The sequence below is a fragment of the Nannospalax galili genome, unplaced genomic scaffold, assembly GCF_000622305.1.
Source record: "Nannospalax galili isolate Female #2095 unplaced genomic scaffold, S.galili_v1.0 scaffold1282, whole genome shotgun sequence".
NCBI classification, from domain to species: domain Eukaryota; kingdom Metazoa; phylum Chordata; class Mammalia; order Rodentia; family Spalacidae; genus Nannospalax; species Nannospalax galili.
This window is the reverse complement of record NW_008348795.1, coordinates 1058206-1073346: the sequence shown is the minus strand read 5'-3', so window position 1 is coordinate 1073346 and position 15141 is coordinate 1058206. Positions and strand designations below refer to the sequence as shown.

Genomic DNA, 15141 nt, shown 5'->3' with positions numbered 1-15141 from the left:
ACGCCTGAGAGGGATTACCTAGACTAGGTTGATGGAGGTGGGAGGTCTCATCCACTATGGATGGCATCATTCCACATGCTGGAGTCCTGGGCTGCATAAAAGAGAAAGCTAGCCGAGCATTCATCTCCCTTTGCTTCCTGACTGCGGATGCAATGTGACCAGCTCCTGTTATCATGACTTCACCTCCATGACAGACTGCACTGGAACTGTAGACCAAAATATACCCTCCTTCCTTAAGATGCTTTTGTCAGATATTTCATCACAGCAGTGAGAAAAGTAATGACATCATCTTCCTAAATGCTTCCTTTCTGCATGGCATCTCAGTCCTTCAACATGGATGTTGGGTAGGCTAAGGGCTATAAAACCATCTTTAAAAGTAAGTAAGTCATGATATGTACAACAACATGGGCACAGCTGGAAGATGCTGTGATAGGCCAGGCCACTCACAAGGACAAACACTGTATGATTTCATTCACAAGAGGTTCCTAAAGCAGACAAACTTATGAAGACAGAAAGTAGGATGATGGTTTCCAGGAACCCTGAGAAAGGGTAGGAGAAGTTCTTATTTAATGGTCTGGAATTTTCTGGAAATGGATGGAGGTGATGGTTGTGCAATTACGTAAATGTACTGTATTTAGAAATGGTTAGAATGGTAAATTTTCTGTTTAAACTTTTGTGGGGGATTACTTATTTACATTTATTTTTTATGTATATGAGTGTTTTGCCTGCATGTATGTAAATGCATCACATGTATGAAATGTCAGTGGCCAGAAGGTGTTGGATCCCTAGAACCAGAGTTACAGACAGTTTTTAGCTGCCCTGTGGTGCTGGGAGCCTAACCCTGGTCCTCTGAAATAGCCAGTGCTCATAACCACTAAGCCATTTTCCCAGCCCCAATTTTGTGGTTTTTAAAAACCACAATAAAAACAAAAATTTCAGCTTCTTTTGCACGCCCTGCTTAGGTAGTGTATCAGTCTGCCTCAGCATGGGAGCAATGACTACCTAACATATTTAAGACTATGCTTGCTATCTAATTATTGTCTTTCCTCTCCAAACTCTCCCATCTACCCACTACTTTGTGTTGGTAGGGCATGACTCTACAAACATTTCTTCTTTGCCAAGTGACTCTGCCAACAAGGAACACCAACAGGGCATATCACTGGAAACCTAGAGGGCAAGAGTCATAGAAGGGACCAGTTCCTTTCTATTAGCCTCTGGTTCCTGCCAGAATTGCCTAGCAACAGCCCTTCCAAGCAGCAGCATTTGTTTTCAGGAGCAGTTAGCACTCCCAGAGTCAGCTCTTTTGTACCCCAAGAGACATCACAGCAGGTAAGCAAAGGCCGTTCCTAAGATGTGGATCCGGGCTAGAAGCATTTGCCCCAGGTCTCAACGACCAGCATCAGCCTCCTGGGAAGAGAGCTGAGCCCCAGCTCCACAGGGCCCCTCTGGGGTCCAAAGCATAAGTCATAATTCAGGCTCTCCTCTTTGTTCCCTTCCACAGCAAGAGCTGCTTCCTACCTCACTTGACCCTCCTTTGTTTTTCCAGGCCTGCACTGTTTTACTATTTTCTTGTATTAAATTCTCTCTCATAACATAAATAACATAGTTTCTGCTTCCTTGACCAAACCATTCTGCACAAAAAATGAAGACTTCCACTTTAACATTTTGCTATAGCTACTTACTGTTAAATTAAAAAAATATTGATTGATTGAATGTGTGTGTGTGTGTGTGTGTGTGTGTGTGTGTGTGTGCGCGCACGCACTCATGCATGCACATGCCCTGGAGTGTGTGCAGAGGTCAGAAAATAACCTGTGGGAGTCAGCCCTCTCTTTCCTCCTTCCACCATGTGGATACTGGGGACTGAACTCAAGTTTTTGGGCGCGGCAGCAAGCACCTTTACCTGCTAAGCCATTTTGCTGGCTCAGCCCTTGTTTACTGTCAAGGGTAATTAGGACACGCTATCTGTAGGATGTTCAATTAATAAAATACTTTTTATTCTCAACTCTAGGGTGGGTATTATGTTTTAATAATAGTCCTTTTAAATCTGACAAATACCCTATTCGAAATTTGAAACAGCAATATGTTTTTTTTTAATTTTATTTATTTTTATTTTATGTGTACGAGTGTACTGCCTACATGTATGTGAGTGCACTCATGTCATGCAATGCCACGGAGGTTAGAAGAGGGCTTTGGATTCCCCTGGGACTGGAGTTAAGGACGGTTCGTAGCCTCCATGTGGGTGCTGGGAATCAAACCTGGGACCTCTGCAAGAGCACTTAGTGCTCTTAACCGCTGAGCCATCTCTCTAGCCCCAACACTGACATATGTTAAACCTCACAAAAGCTCAAAAGCAGAACTCAGAGCAATTTGGCATGATAAAAAAAATGCTGTGTTAGAGAAACATGTAGGTTGTAAAGCCAGGATTGTCATTTCCTGGAAACGTGACCTTGGGCACGCATCACTAGGCATCTGTTTCCTTCTTTTAGAAATAAGGAAGAGTACAGATAATTTCTCAAATGTCCTTCCTCTTTGTAAGCTCTGATTCTTTGGGTTGAAGAGATGGCTCAGTGGTTGAGAACAGATGCTGTTCTTCCAGAGGATCCAGGTTCCCAGCACCCACATGGTAGCTAACAACTGTCTTTAACTCCAGTTCCAGGGGATCTGATGCCCTATTCTGGCCTATGGGGGCATTGTATGCATAGGGTGCACTTACATACATGCAGGCAAAACACTCATACACATAAAATAAAAATAATGAAATCTTTTTAAAACCTTGATTTTTTGTCTTTTCCAGGCTGATCTGGGACTTTCTATGTACCCGAGGACAACCCGAGCTTCTGACCTCCTTTCTTACCTCTATTGCTGGCTTGGTCAAGCCTGAGTCACTTTCTGGTTTATTCAGTCCTGGGGATCAATGGATGGCTTAGTGCAAGCTAGGTAAGCACTGGACCGACTGAGTTGCCTCCCTAGCCCCAGAATTTTGATTCTTGATGCCAAATATTCTTTAACATCCTAAGAGTACAACAGAACTTTCAAATTCATTACATCATACAGATCCCAAGGGTTGGAAAGTTGTAATGTGGCAGATAGCAAACAGCTAAGAAAATGCTTGGAGACCAAATCCTATTTCCAATTCCAAATGAAGTTCTAACTATCTTTCACATTTTTATTACATTTATTTTGTGTGTGTGTATGTGTGTGTGTCTATGTTTGTGTGTGTGTGTGTGTGTGTGTATATATGTTTGTACAGCCACACACATGCCACTGTGCACAGGAGGAGGTTATCCAGGGGATCCAATTAGGTTTCTAGGATTGACAAGCACCTTACTCACTAAGCCATCTCACCAGCCCATGTACTGCCTTTTAAAAAGCAGGTGTATTATAAGATTTCTTAGCCACTGCAAGACAATGGCAAAATTAAACTTGTAACAGTGCTTCAAAATCTACTCGTTAAGATTGGTCCCAGTTACCATTTTGTGTTGATAATCACTTTATGATACAATGTTCTGAAAGCCCTGTACAACATCAATCAGAAATTCACTGCGAACACATCACTGGTGTTCTTGTGGATTCCTGATTGTAATTATAGTAGGGAAGTAACTAAAAAGAAAACTGGAAAGTCGGGAGGCTTTGCCATTTTTAAAGAGCCACTTTAACTTGAATGGATATACTCACTTATCATGCATTGGTAGAGAAAAGTTAAAAACAATCTAATAGTAGATAACCTGGGTTGGCCCAATGCTAACAGGAACAAGACATCTCGTTGAATGTCACCTATAACACAAAACAATCTCTGGGGTGAACAAATCACATTGTAACCACCCTGACCTGTCACCTCTCATGGTCTAATGAGGTTGAGCCTGGTACTGAAGCTGCAGAATGGAGCAGGAGTGAGGACAGGACTTCAAAGACCCAGGTCCCAAGGTCAACCCCCAGCTGCATTGCTGTTCATTCCCATTGTGGGACACATGATCCTAAACCATCAATGGCTTTTCTCTCACACTTGTGCTTTTGCACAAGTTGAACATTGTTTAACTGATTCTAGAGCTCAGTGAGGATGTGTACTCAGAAAGAAAACAAATTCAGTATTCCAGAGGGAGTCTGTATTTGAACGCAAAACTTATAAAACATTTCTGTTTCGCCATCCAGTCTTTCTTATACTATCAAAAACCTGATTTTCATGCTACCCAGATTTTAATCATCTACATTTCCCATGCCTCTGGAGCATTAACAACTGATGGCTATAATGATGTTGAACACTACTGGGGCCCAAAATGTGTTTCGATTCTACTCTATCATAAAGTAAAAATAAGAAGACCACAAAATGAAACTAAGACAGCAACTGATGCTGCAAGACTCAGGCTTATCTCGGGCCCCATCTTAACAGGTGAATCCCTGATCCATGCTGACAGTGATCTACTTCCTGAGCCTCCCAGCCTCTTGTCCCTGCTCTCCTAAGTTAGGTTTTAGCATGTACCATCCTCTGTATTGATCTGAAGAGTCCTGTGCTAAATAAATAGGTGCTGAATTTGATGTTTAGATGAGTTTAATGAAAAGCCACGTTACAATAGTTAATAGAAACAGACAACATCAATCTTTTTCAATACTGAGGTACCACTTAATTACTTTCATAGTAAACTTTCTATATACACTGCATGCTTTTCTTCTTCTAAGCAGCTGATAAATAACATATTTCAATTGTTAACACGGGGACAAATTATAACAGAGATTGACAGAGGAGTAATGCTCTCTAGAGCCCTGACCTGTATCAAATACAGTTATTACTTATTATCTACAAGGGATTCGTTCTAAGAATTCCCACCTTGTGGATACTGAAATCTGCAGGGTGCTCAATGTCATGGATGACATATTTGATTTGATTATCACATATGCACATTTTCCTGTACACTTTACATCATGTAAAAGGTATGTAAACAGTTGTTACACTATATTATTTATGGAATAATGGCAAACAAAAAAATATGGTACATATACACAGCTTTTTCTTTCAAATACTTTTGGTCCCTGGATGGTTGAATTTGTGGATGCAGAACCTGTGGATAAAGGGGGAAAGTGCAGGTTTTAGTCCCTCTGTAGCTTTATCTTCCTATCTGGGTCACTTCCTTCTCTCTGGGTTGTCTCAGGCAAGCTCTTTAACTTTCTTATTTGTTATGGTTAATTTGCTTTGGGCTTAAAATAGACCATATTTGTTGGAGTCCTGAGTAAAATATGAAGGATAAGGGGCTTGGGTGTTGTCTGTACTGACTGTCCACAGGCTGTGTTGGTTCCAGACAGTGATGGGTGATGAGGATACTGGAGAAGGCGGGCTGTACCTGTGACCCCTGAGAAGTCTTAATGAGCAATCTTCTCTTTGGCTGGGCTTCCTGCCCAACTCCCATGCTCCGAGTTTCCTCCGGTGCAGTTCTCTAATTGATACTGAATGCTTTGTAGCTGGGTCTTACAGTTTGTTCCCTTGCCTGCTGCAGCCCACACCTGCTTTGCACCTCTGGAAACCAACGCGGGTGCCACAGGGGCAGGAATGTTTACATCATGCCAGGAGGCTTTCAGTTCGGAGTGGGTTTCATAATTATGAAAGCTGCACAGAAGTAGGGAACAGGCCAGCTGAAAAGAATTGTCTGCTTTGCAGGCAGCTTGCATTGTATTTCTGAAGAACACATTTGACATTTTAGCCTTCCTGTGGCAGCAAATTGCACTTCTCCCAGCAGGAGGAGTTTATTCTGTGCCCAGAATAAACCAGACTGTTTTGGAAAGTTTAATGTTTTCAGTTTCCATGCTGCATTTTATGACTGGGTTTGTTTCTTCAGAGATAAGCCTGGGTATAATTGTTCACAGTTTATTGCTTCAAATTTAAAATTACAAGTACCTTTTAACCTTCAACAAGTACCATCATAATCTACTTTTAAAACATGAAACAGGATGATACAGCTCCGGTTCTAAATTTAAAACTTAAAAATAAGTAAGACAAAACACTCAACCCGAAGTTCCTGAGGCAAGAAGCAAATATTTCTCATAAAGGCATATGGAATATTATGTGGAACTCAGGGTGCTATCTGCTTTGTCATACACACAATCATTTTACTCATTGGCAAGTGGAGTGTATGCTATTAAGTATAATCTGGACTCCAATGCTACCAGGTAGAGATATAAGAAATCAATATTGCAGTTAGTGAAGTCATGTTACATAACTAGAACCTTAATCTTGGATGACCATAAATCCCAGTCACTCGAGGTTCGGTGAGACACTTTCATTCACACTTCTTTCCCCAAGGCAAACATTAATAGTGTCCCTTTCACTATCAAAAGTGTTCTGGCTTTACACCTATGCATGATGACTCCAGCCTTTAACTCTAGCACTTGAGAGGCACAGGCAGGCAGAGCTCTGTGAGATTGAGGCCAGCTTGGTCTACACAGTGAGTTCCTGGCAGGCTGGGACTAGGGAGACCCTGTCAGAAAAAAAAAAATAACTGTCCTGGTTTAGACAATAAGTCATATCATTTATTCCTATTTCTAGATCTATTTCACAACTACATAAATCATTATACTGCCATATTTGTTGACACATGACTTATGCTGACTATACTTGAATTTTCTTGAATTACTATAATTATAAATTTGATATCTAGTGAAATATTATAGTCGGATCATTTTTTGCTGTTTTTTTTGTTACTTTCTGAACATTTATTAGAGTATCAAAAGCAGCTTTCTTTTCTTGCAAAATTCTACTTTTTAAAATACTAAAAGTACCTTTAAATAAGCACATGTACTTCAATTTTTGTAGGTTAAAGGAAGTAAATGAAAGAAAGACAAAGGGACTGGAGAGGAGGCTCAGTGGTTAAGAGCATTTGCTGCTCTTCCAGAGGACCTGAGTTCAGTTCCCAGCACCCATGTCAGGTAGACCACAACCACATGTAACTCCAGCTCCAGGAGAGCTCTACCCTCTTCTGACTCCCAAGGGTACCTGCACACATACACACAAACAAACACATACACACACAAATAACAATAAATAAGTATGTAAATAAATACATGGTCCTAGGCATCTGTTATTCTTTTTACATCTCAGCTACCTTTTTATTATCATTGCAAATATTCTTTGAAGTCAGAAATATTTGTTTCAATTCACGCCATCTTCCACCTTGCTAAGAGAATATACATGGCACTATTAGTTTGAGAAAGTCACTGTTCCCAGTACATAAGAGAACCACACTGTATCAGTTACTTTCTTGTTGTGACCCAACTACCTGTCAAGAAACAAGTGAAGGAGGAAAGAGTTGGTTTGCACTGGCAGTTTGAGGAGATATAGCCTTCATGGTGAGAGGGCATGATGGGGAAAGCACGGGTATGAGGCACAGGTCATATTACACCCACAGTCAGAAAGCCCAGAAAGATGAATAGTGGAGCTCAGCTCACTTCCTCCTTTTATTCAGTCCAGTACCTCGGGTGATGGGATGGTTGGTGCCACCCACATTCAGGGTGGGCCTTCTTTCTTCAGTTAAAGCTTTCAAGAAACACCTTTATAGACATACCCAGAGGAGTGCTTCCATGGTGACTGCAAATCCAGTCAAGATGACAATTAAGATTAATCACCGCACATCACATGTGCTATCATAACACTATTATTATCTACCCCATCAATCATCAGTCCCTCATGAATATAGCTAGTATCTTTAGCACTCAGAACCAGTCTTGGAACAAAATAAGTTCTTGGTATCTACTTCATGAGTCAGTAAATAAGCATATCATTCAATGCTAGCTTTGCTTGGTTCTCCTCATATTCTACTTTAAGAAACATGCAAGTGGGGCTGGAGAGATGGCTCAGCGGTTAAGAACACTGTTCTTTCAGAAGACCCAGGTTCGAATCCCAGCACCCATGTGGCAGCTAACAACTGTCCATAACTCCAGTTACAGGGGATCTGACAGCCTCTTCTGTCCTCTGTGGGCATTGCACAACATGGGTGCACTTACCCACATGCAGGCATAACACCCATACATATAAAATAAAAAAATATATATATTTTAAAAAAGAAACATGCAAGTATGCACACATGCTCCAGATACTCACTTCCCCCTTGCAAATCAGCATTTCAATGACCTGAGCAGGAAGACCCTTCAGATGCAGATGTTTCACATTATATGATACTTAGCAAATCAAAAGATTATTTTGAATTTCTTTTGTTATTTTTAGTCCCTCTTTTATGTGTATGACTATTTGCATGCACATATGTATATGCGCAAAGTATATGCCTGATGTGTGTGGAAGCCAGAAGAGGACTTGAGATCCCCTGAAACAGAAGTTACAGGTAGTTATGAGCTACGTGTGGGTGCTGGGAACTGATCCTGCATCCTCTGCAAGAGCAGCAAGTGCTGTTCACCTCCGAGCATCTCTCTAGCCCCATTTTTTACTTACTATCCATAAAAGCAGTTTTGTAAACAACTCTGTCTTCAAGTAAGCTCAACATATTTAGACAAGATAATAATTCATCATGGCATCCTTATAACCCAGAGGAAGGGAAATACAGGGTTTTGGCTCCAACGTTTACTCAACTATGAATGAAAGGAAAGCTGGAAGAAGGTACAGAAACTGAAACCAGGCAGGTTATTGATTTGTTGCTATAACATAGAAAGATCAATTTTTTTTTTGGTCTTTTTGAGACAGGGTCTCCCTGTAGCCCCAGCTGTCCTGGAACTCACTATGTAGACCAGACTGGCCTTGAACTCACAGAGATCCGCCTGCTTCTGCCTCCTGAGTGGAAAGATCGATATTTTTAAAAACAAGATTACTTTATTATTTTTATTTATGTGTATATGTGTGTGCCTGTGTGAGTTCATGTGAACCATGTGCATGCAGGTGCCCGAGGAAGTCAGAGGTTATGGGATATCCTGCAACTGGACTTATAGGCAGTTGTGAACCACCATGTGGTTGCTAGGAACTAAACATGGATCCTCTGCAAGAGCAGCAAGTGGTCTTAACTGATGAGCCTCCTCTCTAACCCCAGATCAATATTCCTTACTCTCCTTTGCAGTTAATGAAATCATAATATTAGATAAAACGGCTACCTCCAGGAGACGATACAGTAAGTGAGCTTCATGGACAACAGTTTGGTGGGGGCCTGTGATAGAAGACTTGAAGGGGCTTTCACAGGACTGTTTTATTTATATATGTCCATTTTTGATGGCTAGAGGTAGAGGGGATAAATTATTGATGGCATCACTACACCTAAAGAACATAGTAATAATATATGATTCATCCAGGTAACATTTATAATTCAGCATTTAGACCTGTTCATCAACTACCAGAGAAGATAACAGAATAGGTCTTAGCTTTGGAGACATAAAAATCAATTCAAGAAAATATATTCAACAGACTAACAAATTCACTAGGTTCCTCTACCTCTTTCAAATACTTTTCTCTAATTTTCTAAGTTTCAGAGGCAAACTGAAGATGATTTTAGTCAATAATCAAGACTATTCCTAGATGTACTAATGTAATATCTGAGTACAAACAAGCTCGTGATTTATTACTCAGTTACAGAAGAGACGCAATCACATTTATGTTAGCAATTTGAAAAAAAAAAAAAAAGGTATCTGACAAATGCCAGGGCATAAAATAACTGACTGGAGTAAATTCAAGCATATTCTTATTTTGAAATCCGATAAACAGGTAATTTCTGTCTTTGTAATCCTTAGAGAGAACACTATAAATGCCACAAAGAAAAGAAAGATTCATCAAATTCAGCCCACTTGTAATTCATCTAATGAAAGAGCCAGCCAGAAGCTATAATTTCTGAATGCATTCTGTTCTGCCTTTGTATTGTGGTACATGAAATGTATAGCCAGTGGGAGCTTTGGTGCAGAGGATCATTTTGAAATCATTTCCCTGGGGCTGGTGAGAGGGCTTAGTCTGTCAAGTGCCTACTGGGCAAGCATGAGGACCTATTTTTGTATCCCTAGAACTCATGTAAAAAGCAGGGCACTGTGGCTTGTGCTTATAACCCCAGCACTAGGGGACTAGTAGGGAGAGACAGGCTCACTGGTCAGCCAGTCGACTTACCAGAACTGATGAGCTTCAAGTTCACAAAGAGATCCTGTCTTAAAAAATAAAGGTGGAAGGACTGGAGAGCTGGCTCAGTGGTTAAGAGCACTGGCTGCTCTTGCAGAGAACCCTGGGATCGGTTCATAGCACCCATTATGGCAGCCAACAACCGTCCATAACTCTAGTTCCAGGGGATCCAATGCCCTCTTCTGACCTCCATGGGCACTGAATGACTTGGGCGCACCTACATATATGCAGGCAGTACACTCATACACATAAAATAAAATAAAAATAATAAATAAAAAAGGTGGAGAGTTATTGAGAAAGATACTAACATCACCCTCTGGCTTCTACTTGTATGTGCACACAAAACACACATAAAAGTTACATATGAGGCTGGAGAGATGGCTCAGCGGTTAAGAACACTGGTTGTTTGTGCTGGATAGCTTTAGTGTCAACTTGACACACCTGGGTTGAGGGAGCCTCAATCGGGGAACTGCCTCTATTGGACTGGCCTGTGGCCATGTCTGAAGGACATCTTCTTGATGAGTGATGTGGGAGGGCCCAGCCCACTGTGGGTGATGCCACCCCTGGGCAGGTGGGCCTGTGTTGCATAAGAAAGCAGGCTGAGCAGGGGCCAGGGGAGCAAGCCAGTAAGCAGCGTTCCTCTGTGGCTCCTGCTTCCAGATTCCTGCCCTGAGTTCCTACCTTGGGCTCCCTGATGAACTACAACCTGGGAGATGTAAGCTAAATAAACCCTTTCCTCCCCAAGTTGGTAGTGGTCAGAGTGTTTTGTCACAGCAATGAAGAAACAAACCAGGACATTGTTCTTGCAGAAGACCCGGGTTTGAATCCCAGCACCCACATAGCAGCTAACAACTGTCTGTAACTCCAGTCCCAGGGGATCTGACAGCCTCTTCTGACCTCCGTGGGCATTGCATGACATGAGTGCACTTACCTACATGTAGGGAATACATGAATACACATAAAATAAAAATAATAAATATCATGTGAGTGGTGGGATTTGAACCCCGGTGTTCTGCAAGAAGAGTCAGTGTTCTTACCTGCTGTGCTATCTCTTCAGCACCCCCCCAAATAATAAATAAAAAATTTTAAAGCATCAGTGTGCTACTTTATGAAAAGTATTTTCAGTTAAGTAAGTATCATAAGTTTCTGTGTATAGGTTTAATTGATCTCAAAATAAAAACCAAAAAATATTTTTCTAATATTTTACTTTGATTGCTAACCCAGACCAAAGGGATACTTTTATGTTTAGATGTACAGAGACTGGTGAAATAAGTTTTACTTATTTGTTTGCTTAATGCCTTTTCTAGCAATTTCAACAATAACCCTACAATATCCATCTGTTTGAAAAAGTACTTGGTTAGCAGCTATTTCCTTTTTTAATTTTTTACAACATATTGTCCAAAGTCAATTTCAACCTACCTTGAATTAAATATTCTGTCCCTGACAAATTATAATTTATTTTAAAAGTATTTTATTTATTATTTTTATTTTATGCATGAGTGTATTGCCTGCATACATGTAAGTGCACCCATGTCATGAAATGCCCACAGAGGTCAGAAGAGGACATCAAATTCTCCTGGAACTAGAGTTATGAACGGTTGTTACCTGCCATGTGGGTGCTGGGAATTGAACTCGGGTCCTCTGCAAGAGCAATCGGTGCTCTTAACTACTGAGCCATCTCTCCAGCCTGACAAATTATATTTTAGATATGTGTTAGACACTATGGCTTATCACTCAACATTCATTGCTAAGTCTTTCAAGTGTAGTATACATCTCTCCTTCTCTGAGGCTAGGTATACACTGCATTTCCCAGAGTCCCTTGAGGGGTTCAATGCACAGGTTAGGTTCTACCATTGAGAAGAGCTGGAGAAGGAGGCAGGAGAACTCTAGGGATGGTGATGGCTGGCCTGTTTTGGTTTTGGTCACAGTGTTCCCTCAACAGCTTCCTGGGGTAGAGACATATTTTGCAGCAGCTACTCTGATCACTGGGACACAGAAATACGGCTTGTTCTTGATGTCACCAATCTGCTGGTGACCAATTCCCAGACTCCAGCCAATGGCAGTGGTGTCAGCAGCCATCTCTAAGTCTCTGCAGGCACCTGGGAGTAACCTTATGGATCTCACAGGAGAACACTCTCCTCTCTAAGTGCAACCTTCCATTCTAAGTTTCTTATGCACACTTATTCCTTCACTAAATCCATTTCTGCTTAAGGTAGTTGGGCCAATTTTCTGATTGTCACAAGAAAAGAGCATTCAATACACCCCAATGGCAGGGAGTGCCTTGGGAGAATAGTAAAAGGGAAAAGGTTGTATCCATTTGACACACACAATTATACAATGGAGAACAAGGTCACAGACCAGACCAAGACTACCTAAATGAAGGTTAACAAATCTTCAGGGATGGAGTTGAAGCCCAAACAGAATTGTATAGGCTGAGGAACAATCAAGGGCACCTCTAAAGAGACAGAAAGAGAGAGGGGAAGGACAAAGAGAAACACAAATAAATCCACCTATGTGTGGAAGCACATATGCTTCCTTCTCTGTCTGTGTGCAGATGCCCACAGAGGCCAGAAAGGGGTGTTGGATCCATTAGAGTTAGAGTTACAGGTATTTTGAACCACCTATTGTGGGTGCTGGGATCTGAACTCTAGGCCTTTGACAGAGCAGTAACGGCTCTTAACCCCTGAGTCATGTCTGCAGGTTCTCTACGGAAAGAGCAGCCATTCTTTCTGACTGCTCACCAGGTGCTAACAGCAAACTTACATTTCATACCCATTATTCCATCCACTCTTCACAACCACCTACTTAATTTATGAAAAAATGGCTGGAGCTTGGGTTCCACTCCAGGAGACCCAAAATGCCTTCCTTAGGTGGTTGGAAGTTTCTTTGGCTGTGAAATACCTCAAATGAATGACATTAGCCCCTTCTGAGTACCTCTTAGCCAAGATTTTAAAGCAATGTTCTCTCTTTATGCCATCTAGAGAAATGAGTCACAAAAGCTAGGGTCATTTACCTGGCCACATAGAATCACCATTCTTTCAGCCTTAGGAGGGATCAAATTCTGCCAGAGTTGGGCTCAGTTCTTTCAGCCTCTCCTTAAACAAACTCTCCAGTTATCTGAATACATTGCTGCCACTCTTTTCAGAACACTTCCTCATTTATCTAGGAGTACAAACAAGATTGCACAGATGAGCTCTGACAGCCTAATTTCAACAATTCATTATGCCATGGGCTAATTTCAATGACAGTTTTCACTCAAATCCTGTTTAAAAATCTAAGTCTGAGCACAGTAAACACAAGGATTATCTGCCCTTCCTCTCAACACTAAGATCCTGTGTGTGGCCCATTGTGTCTGACTTGTGGCTTTTTCAGAGCAGTGCTAGAGCCTTCACAGTCAGAAGCTTCAAGCCTGAGGCTGGCTCTCTCAAGAAGCATTTAAATTTTTCCCAGTGCAATGCAATGAACTGTTCATACATTCAAACCCATCAGAACTATTTCTAGTTAGTACTTTTTGCTTTCAGTCCTCTCAAATCTCAAGTGAGATTTGGTTTTAGAAAATATACACAAAACAGCAATTTAAAATTTTCCTGGGAATCCACTGCCCTATCATTTTTAAATAGGTGAAGTGACTTAAGTGTGCAGAACAAGGATTTTCAATGTCACCGCCCCTCTGGTAAGTACAGATTTATTGATACCTGCAATACCTGCATGCCTTGGCTATATATTAAGATATTCTCTCTCTCTCTCTCTCTCTCTCTCTCTCTCTCTCTCTCCCTCCCTCCCTCTCTCTCTCACAAATTATTTCCAAAGAGCATCATTACAGTGATGCTTTCTAGAAGTAGAGAGTTCCCTTTCCACATTTGACCAAATGCATTGATAAAGTTGCAGTTTCCCAAATGATGACTATCCAACTTGTCATACTCTCCTTTTATAACTAGGTTCCATGCAGTCAGTGACTTGGCCTAGATTCCTGTCCAGAGATCCTCCCCTCCAGTGAACCTCCCCCAGTATCTCCAGGCATCACTTGGAACGCCAGAGTTGTTTACACCGCACTAGCAGTCAGACACAGATGAGGGACAGAAAACCCTACAACTTTCCCTTCGCTAAACTTTAATACAAATGAACCATTCTTTAGCCAGGAACCCGAAGGACTAGACTGTTAATGAGGCACGAGAATAGTACTTTTAGCTGCTGAAATAAAGGGTTACATGCCAATCCTTACCAGACATATCGCTAATAACCTTAATCGCCAAACGACATGAATATATCCTAGCTCTTGTCCTGCATGAAATTTCCAATGTGCATTTTAAAAATTAATGTGTACCAACTAAAAGAAAGTTGGCATTTTGCCCTCCTGCTACGTGCTATGCTTAAAAGAACCCAATGATACAAAAGGACACACATATAAGCAAGTCTTATTATACAGATCCCATCACTCTATTTTCACTTTCGTTCCTATAAACTATTTTCATCGTCAGCTTTGAAAACTTCCAGGCTTCAAGTTATCTTAGTTCTCCGCCTCCTGCTAGTTAAAAAATCATTTCCCAAGTAATCGCTTTTAAAGGGAGAGACGCACGTGCACTGTCAAACACAATTTCATATTCCCCTTTAAGCCGCTGGGCTTGTCCCCCTTCAGCTCTGAGTTCTGATTTATTCGTCTGTCCATCTGAAGCCTGTCCTGAAAGGTTCTGGTGAGGCTAAGTTTGCAGAGTAAACATGTCCCCCAAGGCGACAGGAATGGCGAGGACGACGGGAACTCACCGGAGCTGAGCGAGCCCACAGACGTGGGGAGACCTGTCGCGCCCTCTGGTCCCAGCAGGTGCAGAGCCGGCGCGACCAGGGCGGCGGAGGTGCATGCGGGGTTCTGCGGACCGCGGTCAGCGCGGGGTCAGCAGCGCGGTCCAGTTGGGCCCCGCAGGGAGGCTGGACCTGGGGCCTCCCCCGAGCGCCCAGCACCGCAGTCGGGTCGTCCTGGGCATAACTTCAACCCTGCAAGGATTTTGGAGCGTGAGAACGCAAGGAAGGAGGGGCGGGGGGGGGGGGGAGACGGAGCGCGCGGG

At 41.9% G+C, this 15141-nt stretch overlaps 1 protein-coding gene and 1 long non-coding RNA gene across 7 annotated transcripts in view; one reads left to right on the top strand and one right to left on the bottom strand.

Moving 5' to 3' along the window:
* Positions 1–15141, bottom strand: part of Trmt9b (tRNA methyltransferase 9B (putative)) — a 57686-nt gene that overhangs the window by 42181 nt on the left and 364 nt on the right. For 3 of the 6 annotated variants that reach the window (XM_008846060.3, XM_008846064.3, XM_008846067.3), the window contains exons 2-3: positions 14843–15070; positions 13095–13243 (exon numbers count right to left, since the gene is read on the bottom strand). The gene's annotated coding sequence lies outside the window, so the exon portion shown is untranslated. Of the gene's footprint in view, positions 1–13094; positions 13244–14842; positions 15089–15141 lie in introns of those variants that run through there. The other 3 variants (XM_008846061.3, XM_008846063.3, XM_017801341.1) reach the window with 2 other exon arrangements.
* LOC103744323 overlaps positions 14755–15141 on the top strand; it is a 7416-nt gene continuing 7029 nt past the window's right edge. The window contains exon 1 of the long non-coding RNA XR_607702.2: positions 14755–14900. This is a non-coding gene — a long non-coding RNA (uncharacterized LOC103744323). The remainder of the gene's footprint in view (positions 14901–15141) is intronic.